Source organism: Aricia agestis, chromosome 12 (assembly GCF_905147365.1).
Source record: "Aricia agestis chromosome 12, ilAriAges1.1, whole genome shotgun sequence".
Lineage (NCBI taxonomy): Eukaryota > Metazoa > Arthropoda > Insecta > Lepidoptera > Lycaenidae > Aricia > Aricia agestis.
The window spans coordinates 2,813,223-2,831,296 of NC_056417.1; the positions used below are offsets into that span (position 1 = coordinate 2,813,223).

The window sequence follows — 18,074 nt, forward strand, 5'->3', positions numbered from 1 at the left end:
TATGACGTATAAAAAAACCTACTAGCTATATCTCGTTCAAACCAATTTTCGTTGGTAGTTTTTATAGTAATGTATATCATATATATTTTTTTAGACTTATCATGCCCCTACTTTAGAAGTTAGAGGACACACATTTTACCACTTTGGAAGAGTCTCTCTCGCAAACTATTCAGGTTAGAAAAAAATGATACTATAAACCTCAATATGATTTTTCAAGACCTATCCATAAATACCCCACACGCATAGCTTAGATGAAAAAAAAAATATGATTCAGTTGTACCTATAATTTTTAATAATTTTTCCATTTTTGTATCAAAATCTTAATGCGGTTCACAGACTACATCTACTTACCAAGTTTCAATAGTATAGCTCTTATAGTTTCGGAGAAAAGTGGCTGTGACATACGGACGGACAGACAGACAGACACACAGACATGACGAAACTATAAGGGTTCCTTTTTTTGCCATTTGGCTACGGAACCCTAAAAAGCAAACTAAACACAAAACGACCAGAGATCTGCCAATTAAGAAAAAAAATGTCCAAAACACAAAATCATCACAAAACATAATCGACTTACAACAATTCAGCTCATAGAAGATTAGTATCACAATGAAAGACTGTAACACGCTAACGGGAAACCCCGAAAGCCATTATCCCAATATAAAGGTCCGTCAACGGCGCACAATGCCCTAATCTGCTGCGTTATTATGGCAAGACGGCATTGTGGACATAGGCGTAATTGTCGGTGGCTACTTTCAGACGTCGCTGAAGAGCTGAGAAAACTTATTTGTGCTTTCACGTCCGTTCCTTTATCATCCAGCTTGTAACGAAACTCATTTTTTATTGAAGAGCCTAGCGACTTTGATGTCTGGACTCTGGGCACGTTAGCATGGCACTCCTTGGGATACGTTTTTTAGCTTGCAAGGGTGTGAAATATTTTGCTAACATTACTACTAGATACCACTACGGTTTTTGGTAAATAGGGCAATCACGGTCAAAAAAATACCACGATTTCTCGAAAAAATAAGTCAGTCGTTGCTAGCCACTTGCCAGTAAGGGTTTGGGGGTTTCTACTCTCAACCAAGTGTGGTTCCACAAAAGGGGAGAGAGAAGCAAAGGAACTTAAGTGAAAATGCAACAAATTAATGTAATTAATAATCATTAAATTAAGCGAAATAATCGAAAATTCTTTGTATAAACAAGGTACGTTCTCGACCTCGTTAAATGTTGCTGCTTGAGCGAAGAAACTTGTGTATAAATAAAAGTACATAACATTTATTTAAATCATTGCATACGTGATACTGATAACTGATAACTCGTCAACGTATGCGATGATTTAAGAAATTGAAAACTTCTCAGTTAAAAATACTTTCTAAACAGTAAACATTCTTCTATAATACTTCAGAAGTTTTCAATGGCGTCATCTGTGATTTTTGTGAAAGCAGCTTTGATTTAGAAAGTTATTAACTCCAAAAATAATTTGAGAATACGACCGTTATCATAACGACAACTATTACCAAAACTTGTATAAGTACCTATTACGGGTCTCAAACTACCTCTTGTAATATTCCACTTAAAACGGTTTGCATAAATACTTAAATTGTAAGAATTTCATTAAAAAAAAAAAGATTTCATTGAAGCCTTCAAAGAATTTGAATCGAATATAAATGAGAAGAAAATGAAATAAAAAGCTATTTCTTGTTCGGCAGATGTACCCGCAATCTGTCACTCCTGATGCGTAACGATTCCAATTTCATGCCATTCTAAGACCGACTAGCAGGATTTGCTAATCTTGTCACTTTCTAATTTTGTCTCATTTGCTAGCACATAATAAAAACTATTTATTTGAATGGGTTACAGTCGAAAAAAATTCCAATAACCAGACAGTAACACTTTACCTTTGATGAACAACTTCTACCATGAGCTTCAATATGCAAGTCTGAAATTGCTTATTCCCCATTACTGCGAGTCGTACCGTACAGTGTACACTGCACGCTTTACCGTTTGAAACTCGCACCGAAAACGTATCACGTAAGTAACATTCATTACCTGCAGCTTTTAAGGAAACGCCTCGAACAATCGTCCCATCGTGCTGCTGCACTCGGACAAAAGCCTTTGCTGCGCCGCCATACTACGCGGACATTCGTGCCTCCTCTAGCGAGCTAACGTCGCGGCGCGTACGGCGGGCCCGAGGCGCCGCGTCCTGCTTAAGCCTTCCCGCTATTTTAAACTGTTTACCGTCGGTAATACCGGCCATATTAGCCTGCGCCGAATCGTCGTCGTAATCCGCGGTGATTGTACCTCGCAGCGCGGCTTCCACGTCTCCCTCGACCGGCATTATGCCTCTAATGTCACTTAATTTGCCGTCTAGAGCCTCCTCAGGTGAATGCAGCTTACGAGAGCCGGTTTAATATAAAAATTCGCTCGTTTTTTTTCTCCCGTACCGCGGGATTATACGTTATACTGTTGCCTCTTTTGAGAGTAAACGCGTAGAAGTAATGGGATTATGAGATCGGTAGTTTTGGTTTTCGCTAGGGAGGATTTAAAGGGAAATTAATTTATACGAAGCTGAATTCGAATCGAAATTTATAGACTCCGTTGCTCTGTAGTGATGTTGCAGTAAACTGATTACATACTAGTTAAGTAATTGCTTTACATTGTTACAGCTAGCTATGGAATACTGCCAATACTGCAATAACACTCAATGTAATTTTATAGAGGAAACGTATCGCAAAACACTAATAAACTTGTAATGAAACGGCTAAAGGAAACTCAGCACAACAAATACTGCTGAGGCCAATAGTATCGACACGAACAAAATGGTCAGCGAAATATACTTTTCTTCGATTCTTATTTTCTAATTCTGGTAGTAACAAGAATGTACACAGCTGCTGGCACTTCGTTTTCTAATGAAAATGAAACTCAATAACTTTGGTAGCACAAGAAATGGCCCCAAATAAACGGCGTAGTCCGTAGTTATTATTCTACTAGCTTAGTATTCTACTAGCTGTCCCAGTGAACTTCGTGTCACTTTAAAACCTTCCCTGGACTTCTACGAATATTTTAAGACTAAAATCAGTCCAATCCGTTCAGCCGTTTTCGAGTTTTAGCGCGACTAACACATTTGAAAATCCATTTTTATATATAAGACTAGCTGTCCCGGTGAACTTCGTGTCACTTTAAAACCTTCCCTGGACTTCTACGAATATTTTAAAACTAATATTACCCCAATCCGTTCAGCCGTTTTCGAGCTTTAGCGTTACTAACACAATTGAAAATCCATTTTCATATAATATATCGATAAAGATATTTTTATCCTTAAAAACTACGAATCTAAATCGAGGCAGGCTTTTTGTTTGCTTGGTATTACTTACTTATAACTATTAGTGTCTGATAAACACAATATACAAGTTCTACCTAAACCTACCTAGGTTTTGGACACAGCAAACATAAAGATGCAGAATGCAGAAAATCGTAAAGAAACTGATAATAAAGTATATTCCACTCTACATGTTACAATAATATTCCACTCTACATCCATACTAATATTATAAATGCGAAAGTGTGTCTGTCTGTCTGTTACCTCTTCACGCCCAAACCGCTGAACCGATTTAGCTGAGGCATGGAGATACTTTGAGTCCCGGGAAAGGACATAGGATACTTTTTGTTCTGAAAAAATGTACGGTCCCCGCGCGATTAACGAGGTTAGGCGCAACGGAGTTGCAGACATCATCTAGTGTTACAATAACTTAACTACGTATGCACTTTTGGTACGTACAAATTTAAAACGCTATTATTTTGTACTGATAGACAGACACCATATTAAATGTACAGTTAGAGTGCCGACTGCCGACGGCTGCAGCCTGCTACACTTACGTTACTTTGGGCGTGAAAATGTTAATTTATAAAAATGGCGCGTCAAATATTACTCACCGTTAATTTTAGCTAAACGGTGTTGAATGTGTGGAGAATTTCATCCTGCGAACAAAGAAAAAAATAATTAGTAGTGCTAGTACTTATTTTTTTAGGCATTAGGGTACAAGGCAAATTTTAAGGTACAGCAAAATCGATACAAGTTATTCTAATCTACAGGAGACATAGAACAGAAAATCGGCATTGAAAATGGTTCCATTATAATTTGGCACATTAATACACCATTAGGTTTCCACCAGAGATATTGTGTTCCGGGGAATGTGTTTTTAAGATCCAATAGAATCGCTGCGCTGAGCGAGTTCACGTCAATGAAGCGATTCTATTGGTTCCCAAAACACATTCCTCGCAACACATCTCTGGTGGAAACACAACCATAGAGTGTAGAGTTAAGCCTAAACTTTCAGTATAGTCTCTAGTGAAATTTGGTTAGCGATGATTAGGTATGTAAAAATTTATAAATTCGGATTTAAAAAAAAATGGAATATTCGGATTTATTCGAAGTATCCGCAACTCAATCCCTAGAGACGTATCTACAACAATCGCCAACACATCCGTTGCACATTACTACTCGGCACAATTACATCTACGGTCGTATTGTTTGCAAAAATATTTAAGAGTTCTCGTTCGGGGACAGGTCGGCAAACAAGATGATCCGCCATTAGCTAATTGTCTGTTGTCAAACACTCGACGGGCCGCACTCCGCGGTATTGCGTTACCGGGAAACGGGACTTGACGCGACTTCAGAGAGCTTGGCTTTTACCTCCAACTTACATATTATATGTATTTTGTTTTATAAAATAAGGGGGCAAACGAGCAAACGGGTCACCTGTAGCCCTAGCACGGCCACCAGTAGAAATGCGAAAGTATAGACAAACTGTGGATATAAACTTAAGGTGCCGCTCGGGTCTTTACCGCGGCCAATCGCGACCGACAAAAATTCGATTAAAATGCCACTTTATACAGGCTATAGTATATGTAATAGAGTAGGATATTATTAAAATTTTTAGAAATATAGTCTGTCATAAGGTGGCATTTTAATTGAATTTTTGGGAACGAAAAAAGATCGGAACGCTACCTTAAGTTTATCTCCACATTTTGTCCATACTTTCGCATTTCTACTGGTAGTCGTGCTAGGGCTGCTGATGGAAAGTCTACCTTCGCCCATGAACACTCGCATTCTTAGAAGAGCTGAGAGTCTCTTGAAATTGAAGGTTTGCATTATAATTTATAATGTTAAACTCTACGAATAATGAATACTATGGGACAGTAAATGAGTAAAAAATTGTCTCTACAATACGCATACCTAAGTATACAGATCACATTATACTTTTTTTTATGAGACTATGCTGAGTTGCTGACCCATGACTGCTGGGCAAAGATCTACCCCAAAGTTTTCAACTACCCTTGATCTAACGCCACCGTGTGTGGGCCAGACTGGCGCGTATGTATCTAGCTCATCGCACCATCTTTTTCGAGGACGGCCATTATTATACTTAATCAATTAAAGGGGGCACAAGTGTACTATAAGTTTCTCCTCTTCATGCAACAGACTTTTCTCAGGACTCTGGACTCCTCATGGGCACTCTTTATACTCTGTACATAAGGAAATAGGGACCGCGCAATGCGTAACTTAAAAAGTCAAAGATGTCCGAGTCTCAGGTTACAATTTCTCATTTAAGTAGGAACTCTACATTCTTTTAGAACTTAAAGGTACCTAATTACAATCTAGACTCTAGAGACACGAACGTAAAGCACTGATACATGATACGATGTATCGTGTGCCGACGATTCAACGTTATTTTACCTTCGTATGAACCTTATATCTTATAGCATAAGGTTTTTTAACATGTAAAATTACTGAGCAGTATTCGCAAGTATCAAGCGAGCCGCCAGCGATGGCGCCGAGGGCCGCGTGGGCAGCAAAACAAAAAAGCCGACCTGTGTTGCCCGTACAAGCAACTAAATCAGGAAATCAACGGACAAATTTTCACAAGTTTAAGGTTTGTATGGGTAGAAAATGGAATCATTTATTACAGGTCATCAAGTAGCACTGTTTGAAAGGCAAAGGTATAGTATATCCACGATGATCCATGATGGACCAATGTAAGCGATTAGGAATGTGTAGAGAGACATTCGTTTATGATTTGCCATTAAAGACAACTTTGGAATCCCGATGACAATTACGGCCCATCTTGTCTTAACAAAAAGAGGAGCAGCACACAAGCACAAAAGCCGTAACTGTTCCGCGAATCAAAAATATATTATATGCGACTAAGCCGCTGGTAATGCGTACCAGCGGTGCTTATACTCAACGTTCACAAATTATAAGGGGTATCCCTTTTGAATTTAAACTTTAGATTTTTATTCTTAGAAGATAGACTATAAACTAAAATAACCAGTAGCTTAACCATAATTTTAAAGCTATAGTATTTTTCGATTCTCGATACCGACTATCGTAAATTTTTAGTATGGTAAATTTTACAGCGCCTCTAGCGGTTACTTGCGGAACTAAAATCGCCATACTAAATATTTACGTAGTCGGTATCGAGTATCGATAAACTCATGGTAGAGCTATAGCTAAGAGAGCAAGCTATATTTGCAAGCTCATTCACGTACATAACGTATTAGTCAATTTTGACCAAATCAGTCCGCTGTTGGTATATCTGGCAACACTGTCCACCGTCTGGCCGGCATCGCATTCCTCGTCCAAACCGGTCCCGGCTCAATGGGCGCCGAAACCCGCGTCGGGCGTTACCGACCCCGCGGCCCGACAACAAAACTCTTCCTTGGACCGGCATTAAAAAAAACACGCTATAAATAGCAACGTTTATGGGATATTAGGCTTTGCTTATACAATACAGGGGGTAAAGAAATGTGATAATACTCAACTTTGTATGTGTTTCTCACGGTTTATATACGTGATACGACAATTACTACACGATTAGTAACTATTAACACGATTAGCCTACTGTTTTATAATGATATACTTTGAATTGTAATTTGCAACACAAGTGTATACTGCAATGCAACACGTGCATAAGCACGTAAGTTGCATTTAATTTTTTCTTACAAAGTTGAATAAGTCGATATTTTTAAAGGCCTACTTGCACCAGTCTGAGTTATCGCGGTTTATTAAATTAGCCTGCCTTCTTTTCTCGAAGGGAAATAACATGATATTTAAATCACGATTAACTTAATCCAAAAACTATACTAACAGACCTAAATATTTACTCACTCCAGGAACTAAAATTCTTCTTGAAACCTCAACTAAAAATTTCCCAAAACCAATAAAGTATTTACACTTGGGTTTGCGATTCATCAGCCCACTATCTGTGTGGTCCTTTGTCAGGTACTAACTGGAATGTCACTGGATAAGAACAAAAGTATTACCAAACTGGTCAAGATTAAAGCGTCACATAAATGGACCCTTATCCTAATGTTGATTGATCATTTGATGACAAGGAGTAAGAGACAATATGTTATTCTATTCGTTATACGGAGTGTCTACGTTGGCTTTTGATGGACCAATACATTATACAAGTGATTTTGAACGCGTACAAAGGTATATTCGTCTAAGTTTGAAGATCAAAGAGAACCTATGAGTTTAGTTTTAGCTTAGTTACTATCATAATTATTTTGCTGATAGCTAAACGTTTAATACGAGATTAGTTACCATCTTTTTAACCCCACCGTAAAAGTAACGACCTATAATACGAAAAAAAAAAATCTAAATAAAAACACAATTTAAAGCAAACAGCAACGGAACAGCAACAGAAAACAAACACATAAAAATTAATGTAAAATTCAAATAGAGCTATGATCGTAAAACACTCCCTCGTCAACCTCAGTCCATAACAGGCCATAAACCCTCCTCACATTAGTTAAATAGATCGCATAGCGCGAGCGCACGGCAAACATACGAACAGCGGAGTTCCATTAAGGCTTTTACGCACCGAGCGACACGTTCCAAAACTGTCTTTAGCCTAAGTAGTAGTAGACGAGAGAAAAAAGGGCTGGGCATTTTACCAACGGTACAAATCGACTTGTATTGAGTAAGACGTGGGAGAGCCATGCTTCGGCACAAATGGGCCGGCTCGACCGGAGAAATACCACGTTCTCATAGAAAACCGGCGTGAAACAGCGCTTGCCCTGTGTTTCGCCGAGTGAGTGAGTTTACCGGAACCCCAATCCTTTACCTTATTCCCTTCCGTACCCTCCCCTATTCCCTTCCCATCCCTACCCTCCCCTATTCCCTCTTAAAAGGCCGGCAACGCACCTGCAGACCCTGCCTGCAATCGGCTATTTTATACATACTACAACAATAACGCATAAAGACAGATACTCGATACAGATAGTCATTGAATGTAATGGTTCATTTTGAGAGAGAACCTCAACTACTCGTATTACACGTATTTTACGCTGATTTTCTATCAAGGCATGTGTCATTGAAAAGTCCAAGCACTCTCACGCCCTTGCTGCTAGCAAAGTTAGATATCAAAAATGTATGGGATTTGACATAACGCATAATTAATCCTTCGATCGTGGATTCTTGGAAATCTATTGTTATTCTATTGTGTCTCTCTCACCGGTGAGCTTATGGGGCTTGATGGGTTATGAGTCCGGGTACTTTGCGATGAGTGATATAAAATCCCATAATATTTTTGACATCTCACTTCGCTAGGGAAACAAGCGAATTCACTTTGACTAGGAGCTCTGAGTGCAGTCGCCCTGTACACACGCAGCCTAAGGCCATAGGCGGGGCGGTGACGTCACAAAGGCCCGTTCCCGGAATCGGTCCACTCCCGCGCACAATGGCCGACAGATATGACCGCGACCGTTTCATTTTTTGTCCACTATTTTTAGATCCGAGCGAAGATTTCGTATAATGAACGGGGATTCTGGGAAGCTTCACACCTTGTCGAGTCCCAACGAGATATGGACGTTTATCACCAAAGATCGATGATAAGAAGACTCCAATTATTATCTTTTAATCAAACTAATAAATACGCGATCAGAAAACCTGCAAACACGGAACCTTCCAAATTATCAAAACACAATAAGTCATGCCCAAAAATAAAATCAGGCATATCAAACTCTCAAAGTCTACAATTCTCTGAAAGTAATAGCTAACGCACTAACAAAGGTACAAACACAAACGCAGAGTAAACAAGGATCACGTAACGCAAGTATTTTAGCATATCCAACAAAGTCCGTCCTTGCAAATAATTTCGCAATTAAATCTCAAAGGCTCGGAACTTCGCGAAGCCTTATTGAAGCCTTTATTTCATTTAAGTGTAAATAAATTAAAGGGTAAAAAGTATCGTGGGCCAATTAAATAAGTCTACGCACTCGCCCCTTTGATGTCGTGATGAAAATATATTTTTGTACTGTTTCATCATCATTTTCGTTCGCTACTTTTAGCCGGTCTACTCTTTCTTGTTTGCCGAAAAAATATGCTTAAAAAATCTTAAAGGCTTTTCACGTAGCATAAAAAATAATACGTACCTCCATCAGTACCGAACACGTAAATAAATCTGCTTACAAAACATAAAGATAAATTCTGAGAACATAAAAGTAGCAACGAACGCCGTAATGACTTATACAAGAGCAATATGAAGTTATACATAATTCTCTGGGTTGAGGATGCGCTGTGTTTTAGTCCTTTGAAATAATAAAAAGCAGAATACGAACGTACTAATACTTCTTTTTACGTTATCTCCTCAAAGGTCGTCGGCAAAGAATCGCCGCGCAGCGATAAGACCGTCTTTTGTGCTGTTTACTTTGCTCTCTCTTTGTGGACGTCCCGTACTTCGTTCAATAGATGAATTATAGAATGCAAACCGCACATAAAACAAACGTCTAGCTCCGTATCCGTCCTAATGCGACTCGACAAACTCTAGCATCAAAGGTCGGAGTTTGGGGTAATATCAAAGTTGGAGATGATTAAGATAATAACGCTTAGGACATTTAATTAAAGACACATAGCGTCACAGGCGAGGCGGGCGGCGGGCTATCTAAGTTGGCATCGTGTGTATCGGCCTTGCGGGAGTTGAGTCGACAGGACATTCCGAATTAATTAACTAAATAAGACGAGCTCACGAGCTCCAGGAACAGACGAAGGCGACTTTCGAGTCGTCAGCGGCGTGTCAATAAGACGGGGCGGCGCCCCACCCCAGGCGCCCCCCGGTGTGTGGTTTCCTTTTGATGTCATCTTCGCGCAAACTTTGCTCCGGATCGGCTTTGAGATAGAGAGACGGAGAGTGACTAATTTGGCCCAACATTTGATCTCGGGAGCTGCGATGCGGCGTCCCGCTCGCTCCCGCCCCCCGCTCCGCCCGCCGACCCGAGCTCTTTGCGAAATTTCGCTTTGATCGCAAAGTTAAATTATATGGGAATCGAGCATTAAACGGATACATACGAGCCGCTCGGACCGAACGGGCGATATTGTCAAAAGTCTCGGGGGAGGGTGTCGCATGGCTCGCGGTGAGGACTCGTACGGTAATACATCGCGGGCTCGTATTTAACTCTGCCTAATTTGGCGGGAGCTGCGCGTACCTTTGAGAGGTTCGTTTTTACTAGTTTACGAAACAGATATTTGCGCCCGCCTCTCCCTTTGATACGGCACTTTGTGGAGCGTTTTACACGAGTTTCTTTTGAGGCCATTCAGACGGTGAATAACGAAAGGCTGTCTTTGATAAACACGTGCGAGGACTCTTTAGTACTTATTAGGGGTGCTCTCTTTGAAAGTGCTTCTCGTGAAATCTATTTGAACGTTCCTCAAAGCGGCTCCGATGAAAGCGGCGCTAATTAAACTGTCACTAATATAATTATGAGAAAAATCGTTTCAATATAATTATTTAAGCGTTTTTATTGCTTTATACGTTATAAACTTGTAACTTTTAATGTCTCGGAGCTGCACGTCTTTGAAGTTCGTTGAGTGATTTTATTGACAGTCAACTTTGTGTAGTCATCATCGTCGTGACTCGTGACGTCTGTTCTGCAGAATACTGGTCATAGCATTTACCCGACTTCGCTTTGCTATTATTTCAAAAGTTAATTAAAAAACGGTTAATTAAATTATAATTATGCATAAATAATAATGCTTTTCCTACAAACGCAAACCTGTCAAATTACACTCAAAAGAAGAATCTAGAATTTTTTAGAGAGTGATCAAATTTTTTTAACCTTTTTTGTTAACAATAACAATTAATTTCTTACTCTATCATGAGTCACATAACCCTCATCTTAAGTATTAATTACTTTTAAATCCTAGTAACAATATTTACATGGAGCGGCGCGAAAGCCTCCAAGGCGGTTATTAATGTTCGGTCACACACAGTCAAAGTCGCGGGCCCCGCAAAGTGGCGCCTTTGACAGCGCCGCGACGCCCCTCCCCCCGCACACCCCGCCCCCCAACACACAGGAATAGGGGTGAGTACTCACATCGCGACAGAGGGAATAAAATTCGCGATGCTAAGGCCCAATTCCACCAACGCCTGTTTGTGTTGACGCCTTGTTAAAATGTCATGACTTCTCTTTCATTCATACGAAAAACGAAAGAGGTAACATGATACTAATTCGAGCATTAACTTTAAGTCGTTGGTGAAATTGGGCCTAAATATCTTATGTCACCCAGTAAGTATGGTAGGTCAGGTTGGCCTGCGATCAGTAGAACCTAATTTATCGCCTCTCTGTATCTAGACGCCTTTATGCTCTCAGATTTATATGCCGATACTCTCCTAAAAACTCCGACATGAAATAACTCTAAATGGTTTGTCTTATACGGAATGTTCGGACTTTAATTTCTTCTAAAACAATCGTTACTGAGTTAAACTTGTAGGTGCTTAATAATCTTACAAATACAAAGATCTGATATGATTTCCATGCAGTCCAACATCAACTGTCTGATTTTTTTTATGAAATAAGGGGGCAAACGAGCAAACGGGTCACCTGATGGAAAGCAACTTCCGTGCCCATGGATGAGTGTCCAACGAATTTAAATCGCCCCACCGTCTTCTTATACGAGTTTAAATTTTATCACTAGCAAAACTGATTATTTTCGGCAATTTTCGTTGGTTTTTCCCGTCGCGTAGTTCGTACAAAGCTCTACCCTTTGTCTCGGGCCGCGGCACAACACAGGCCCACTACATTCACTCGCTTTAAACTTTACCGAATACGATTCTACTTTGTTATTACATTGATTTTCGTGTATTTTATCGTTTTGAAGTACATGGGTACTAGCTAATTTATTTAATTGAAAAATTTTCATAATTGGAATTATAAAAAAACCCATCAGGTCAGATATCAGACTTTTAAACCGACTGTGTTGGAAAAAGAAATGTCATTTAAACTGTATAATTGAAGTATGTAAGGTTTGCAGTGGTAGCAATGTTACAATTTAAATAAATTGTCGCATCAGTACATTCGTTTTATTATAACTCGTTATGGCATATAAAAATGGGTAAAAATAATAATGAGTATATTTACGACCTCTGTGGCTCAGTTGGCGGGCTGTTGGTAGCTTAAGCCGGTGGTCGCGGGTACGAATCCCGCCAACAAAACAAAAAGTTTTCAAAGTTCCTGGGTCATGTATATAAGGTAAATATTTGTATCATAATATAATAAAAATCTTAAATATATTTATAGTAAGTATTAAATGTATTTCCGTTGTCTGGTACCCGTAACACAAGTCCTTCAGGTACTTAGCACGGGGCCCGAGCCAGACTGACGTGGTGTGAAGCGTGCATAGATTTTTTTTACAAGTTCAGACGTCCAAGCGCTTCAAATCTTAGAAAAGTATTCAAATGCAAAGATACAATATGTAACATTAAATTACATTAAATGCTCTATTATTTCCACAACATGAAGGCATTAAGTAGATTAATTACCATTTATTAGCTTTTAAGTCTTTTCAGTGGGTCTTCGCCTTTGATGTGTTACAATTAATGTGAACGGAATAATATTACGTGTAAGTGATTTCGGCGTATCGATACTTCAAAGGCCCTTTGATGTTAATTCTAAAAACCCCGTGTCTCGCACTCCGACTTCGACTTGGCCTCTTCACGACAAACTTTGAACAAAGGACTTTGAAAAACTAGCGCCGCTCTACACTTATTACCGACACTACACTCGACTACAATAACGCCTCCGTGGTCTAGTGGTATAGAGCGCGGCTCTTGACTCGGAGGTCGTGGGTTCGATTCCGGCGTTGGAAACATGTTATTTCCAAGTTTGGTTAGGACAGTGCAGGCTGATCACCCGATTGTCTGACAAGTAAGATGATCCATGCGTCGGACGTACATGCCCATCATGTAAAAAGTCGGTCCTGCGCCTGATCCCTCGCCGGTCGTGTCGGTCTTCCGTCCCACTGGGTTATGAGAGTAGAGGAATAGAGAGTGCTCTTGTGTACTGCGCACACACTTGGGCACTATAAAATTACTCCTGCGTAGCTGGCCTGGTTTCAATGAAACCGGCCACCGTCACCGAAACCGGTGTGGGAGCTATTATTATTATCTAATAACGGTGTACGGCATCTATTAATAAAATATGTGACGTCATATTGCTAAAGTTGGGATATACTTAAGGTAATAGGGTGTAGCATTATAATATAGACTATACTTAACTAGGAGGTTAGAGTTAGAGTATTAATATCAGTAGTACTACTGTTATTAATACTCTAAGGTTTTCAAAGTGTTATTAGTTAACTAGTTTACAAGAATAAGTTCGGTTTTATTAATTTGAGACCATTTCAAAGCTTGAAAGATTATTTATCATTCCAACGCATTCCAACTAGATTAGTTCAATTATATTTTTTGTTTTGTATTTTTATACCGAACCACATTAAAGCCGGATTACGCGCGACTACTTCTACAAATCCATAAACAAAACGAATAAAGCATTTCTCCTCAACAAAAAGCGGTAAAAAACATTCATATTAATATATTAAAATTATTAAAACACCGCATCCGAACAAAGAGGCTCCCCGAGCGTCTTCAAAGCGAGCGACACCAAAGAGAAAAAGCAATTTACTCTTATTACAATACGAATAATTTCTAAATCAAAGGCCCACCTAATTTATAAATCGCAATTACGACCGGGAGCCGCGGCAAAAAACCTGGAGACGGACAGATTATAGCACTAAATTTAATTACTACGAACTGGAACAACAAATTGAGGATAAACGCGACAAAGTAAAAGAGAAAACACACCCGAAAGAGGAAACTCGAGCATTGATATAAACGAAATTTAAATTAAGTACAAAGGGAAAGGAGAGCGAAAAAATCCTTTCATTGAAGTCGCGAGGGCGGGCGGGCGGGCGGCGACATCAAAGACACCTTTCGTCTAGTCTTATCTGCGAAACCGAGTTTGGAAATTAGGTGGCCGAGTCAAAGGCGGCGCAGGCGCAGCGCGCATTACGATTTCACGACCAGTTTTTTGTATACGCCGGCCGGAGGTAATGCGATAATGTAGCTAATGACATATTTTATTCAGGCTTTAAAGCGCCGGGCTCTCTGCTCACGGTAATGTGCCTCCCCCCCGCTCCACTCTCCCCCCCCCCCCTCCCGCGCCGCGTCAATGATTTTAGCCTTTGAATGAGCTGCCGTTTCGAATGCGTGTGTGTAGTGCGTGCGTACACACAAACACACACATACACGGCGTTACGCGTACACATACGTAACATAAAATGAATGCTAAAATGTTATCTTGTTTGAAAACTTTGAGGATTCGTGGGACTTTGATCATGCTAATACATCTGCGCGATAATTTGGGTAAAGTAACTCTTTATGCCTGTAGCTTTAGAATTGTCGTCTTATAAATTCAAGAGAAATAAAGGGTAGTTTGATATTTAACTTTTTCAATGGGCATTGTCCAAAAAAAAATCACATGTACTTTTTATTTATTTTTTTCGTTAAAATAGGGTTTTTTAAGAATATAAATTGAATAATTTTGAAATTTATTGGCTAGTTTTTTCTCAATAAATTTTTAAAGTTTCGCTCTGACGTCATCATCGGCCGCCAATTGACCTCTGCATATGTTTTAAATTTCCTTTCAATCTTATTTATAATGGCTGGTTCGTCAAATGCAAGTTCTCATTATGTAAAAGCTGATACCAGAAGCTTACCAAAAGTTCGAAACGTAATGTTGGTCGAATTTATTGCTAATTTAACGCCATTGAAGGTCAAACAAAGGTTAAACGTATTTGTTCAAAAATATAAGTAACTAATGGGTATTTTTTTCGTTTATATACAGAAAAACGATCACTGACCTTATTCCTCGAAATGTTTTTGTAATAAGCAAAATTAAAAAAAAAATGGACAATCCCCATTATGATTATACTAGATGACGCGCGCAACTCCGATGCGCCAAAATTCATTTATCGCGGCGGAACCGTATACATATTTTTCCGGGATAAAAAGTATTCTATGTGCATTCTCGGGTCTCAAAATATCCATATACCAAATTTCATCAAAATCGGTTCAGCGGTTTGGGCGTGAAGAGGTAACAGACAGACAGACACACTGTCGCATAATATTTTATAATATCAGTACGGATATTAACAGGCGAGTAAGCGAGCCCTAGTATATCCAACAACCTGAGCACTTATGTGGTACCTACACTTTACGGAAAAACTATCACGCCTACCTATTGATTTGTGCTTTGACATAGTAATTTTTATTTATATGTATCTACATATTATGTGTACATATAAATAAAAATTACGTTATCATCGGTCAGTGAAGCTTTGGTTATTATTTAATTAAAATTTACGAATAATAAAAACTATAATTATTCGTAGATTAAAATATAAAAAACAGCTTTCAAAATGATTATTATTACCACGCAGAAAAACGACGCGAGCCCTCACAAAATGTATTTTTTTGTAATACATATTATATTAAGTATTTATTTGTTGTCAGGTTTCAAAGTATCTCACCTGAGTCCTGACAATGCAAAAAGTTACTTTAGGTATTAACATAAAAATAATCTTATATATAAAAATGGATTTTCAAATGTGCTAGTCGCGCTCAAACTCGAAAACGGGTGAACAGATTGGGCTGATTTTAGTCTTGAATGTTCGTAGAAGTCCAGGGAAGGTTTTAAAGTGACACGAAGTTCACCGGGACAGCTAGTCTATATATATAAAAATGGATTTTCAAATGTGTTAGTCGCGCTCAAACTCGAAAACGGGTGAACAGATTGGGCTGATTTTAGTCTTGAATGTTCGTAGAAGTCCAGGGAAGGTTTTAAAGTGACACGAAGTTCACCGGGACAGCTAGTCTATATATATAAAAATGGATTTTCAAATGTGTTAGTCGCGCTTAAACTCGAAAACGGCTGAACGGATTGGGCCGATTTTAGTCTTAAAATATTCGTAGAAGTCCAGGGAAGGTTTTAAAGTGACACGAAATTCACCGGGACAGCTAGTAATTAATACATTTCTACTAATTAGTCATTACCCTATTGTATTAGCACTCTTTTTATACTGTATGTATTACAGAAAACAGTTTTCTAAACGGATGCAAGTATTCTTCTCGTTCCTTTTAAAAAATAACCGCGGGAATACTGAGTTGGTAGTAAAGGTCATTAAAAAGAAAAAAAGACCCAGATTCGGATTGTGAATAACAATAATTATAGATTTCCAAGAATCCGCGATCGAAGGATTAAAGCTATCCAATCACCAATTAAATTACCTAGTATACTGCACAATAAAAGTCGGTCCTTACATATAAGCATCGTAACATTTTTTTAATGACTTTCAAACCTTTATAAGTTAGTATAACATGGTATAAATGCGTTATATATATTAAAAAAAAAATTAACTACCTACAAATAACCTACCTATAATTTACATGAAAAAACAAGACCTCGTAAGAGCCAGTCTACACGGCGCGTTGCGTCAGCGTTGCGACGACGCAGCCCTGCCGTTTCGTTGTTTTACATACAAATAACCAAGGTGTTCACACGACGCGCTGCGCCGTCGCAACGCACACATGACGGACAGCATCCCCCGAGACGAAGCGGGAGCTGGGGGCGTTGACGTCAAGACTGCATCTTAATGACGCTGCGATGACGCAGCGCCCGACTAGCTTTGTCCACACTGTGCTTGTGTTTTTCTGTTCGTCAAGGGCATACGTTATAGCGCAGTCAACGGCGAACGTGAGGCATGCCCGCGACGCATGCCCTCTGACCGTATCCAAAACTTAAAAAATGACAATATTGGCGTTGTGTTTCTTGACGCATTCAATTATTGAATGCGCCAATATGAAAGTTGATGACAAAAATTGAAGATGAAAGTGCACAGTGTGGACATAGCTTTTGGTCAGCTATGCGTCAAACGGCAGCGCTGGCCGCTGCGTCGACGAAGCGCGCCGTGTGGACTGGCTCTAAGTCGTAAGTGTTCGTTTCTTATAAAACCCATAGTAATAATAAATTAGTAAGTAGTTGTTTGTTTCATAAAACTTAAATAGACAAACATAAAAAACTACGTCTACTACTTCACACCTCCTACACACTCATCTTCTCACTTATCATCACTAAGTTAGGTATCCGTAAAAATTACAATTTAGCAATAGCAAGAAATCAAACACGTCGCAAATTCTTAAAATACAGACATTTAGACGTAACAATAAAACAATAAACACAGGCAATAAAACAAAAGTAGCAATAATACACGAACTCGGAGCATCAAACAAAGCGCGTTGAAATCTTTCCCTAACAATTAGCCAAACAACACACGGCACACAAAAACACAAACAAAACCCGGCCAAACAAACATCGACAGTAATGAATTTTAAAACACTAGCTAATAATGCAACAAAAGATCCACCCGAAACAATACATCCTCAACTACAAAGTAATACAACGGGAATAAACAATACGATCTACACAGTATAGACGAGGACTCTACAAAACTTTAAACAAATGCGTACCACCGGCGCGTAGACCCGCAGACTTACAAAACCCACTCCAAATCAATTTATAATACCTGAACAGTTTCGAGACAATCCGAACAAAAATCCAAAAACACGGCACGTTTAACTTCGACACTCACAAGTTTATGGAAAAAAGTTAGCACTTTCGTAAACTCGTGTCACGCAGTAACGCAGAGACGACCCGACCGTACGGCTGCCCGGACGCGA

At 39.2% G+C, this 18,074-nt stretch overlaps 1 protein-coding gene across 4 annotated transcripts in view; it reads right to left on the bottom strand.

Moving 5' to 3' along the window:
• LOC121732561 (axin) overlaps positions 1–18,074 on the bottom strand; it is an 82,092-nt gene that overhangs the window by 34,323 nt on the left and 29,695 nt on the right. For 3 of the 4 annotated variants that reach the window (XM_042122487.1, XM_042122482.1, XM_042122484.1), the window contains exon 2: positions 3,934–3,978. The gene's annotated coding sequence lies outside the window, so the exon portion shown is untranslated. Of the gene's footprint in view, positions 1–3,933; positions 3,979–17,864; positions 17,886–18,074 lie in introns of those variants that run through there. The other variant, XM_042122483.1, reaches the window with a different exon arrangement.